Genomic DNA, 706 nt, shown 5'->3' on the forward strand with positions numbered 1-706 from the left:
ACCTTTGCTGCCCGATCTTCTCTTCCAGGTGTGAAAGATGTTAGATGTGAATACGAAGATTATCATTGCCGTTTTTAGCGGTATGGTGTCTGGTGCAATTATGCTGTTAATCACTGCCTATTTTCTTGTCTTGACGGCAGTCAAGGAAGTCAAGTAAGTCATGTTAGTAGGAATGAAGAACACTTCTGTAATGGGACACTGGGCCCTCTATGGTGGCTTCTTGTAGGGAAAGTCAAGGACCACTGTCAGGTCTGAGAGGATGGGGACAGAAACTTGAGGGTTTTCCTTCAAGCTTGGAGTTGAGAGCTTATGAGTCCACTGTTCTCAGCTGGACTGTGTGTGTGTGTGTGTGTGTGTGTGTGTGTGTGTGTGTGTGTGTGTGTGTGCGCGTGCAGGCACATGTGTGCCAGCATTTCTTTCTGTCACCAGGGAGTGTGCCCTCAGTATTTAGCAGGGCCCTTTCTGAGCACCCTTTCCCTCTCTGGCACTGTAGACTGGGGAGTCCACAGTGGATGCCTTGGGCACGAGCTGTCTCCTACTCACACAGAGTGTGGCCATAACGACCTCTTCCCACTCACTGGGGAGCTCACATGTCCCCTCATTCATTGTCAATGGCTGTGGGAAAAGTGAAGTGGGTCAAGAGAATAGAGACTCCATGGAGGACAGCTGACAGGGGTGGAAGTCAGACGAGAGATGTTTGAAGATT

Source organism: Microtus ochrogaster, chromosome 8 (genome assembly GCF_000317375.1).
Source record: "Microtus ochrogaster isolate Prairie Vole_2 chromosome 8, MicOch1.0, whole genome shotgun sequence".
Lineage (NCBI taxonomy): Eukaryota > Metazoa > Chordata > Mammalia > Rodentia > Cricetidae > Microtus > Microtus ochrogaster.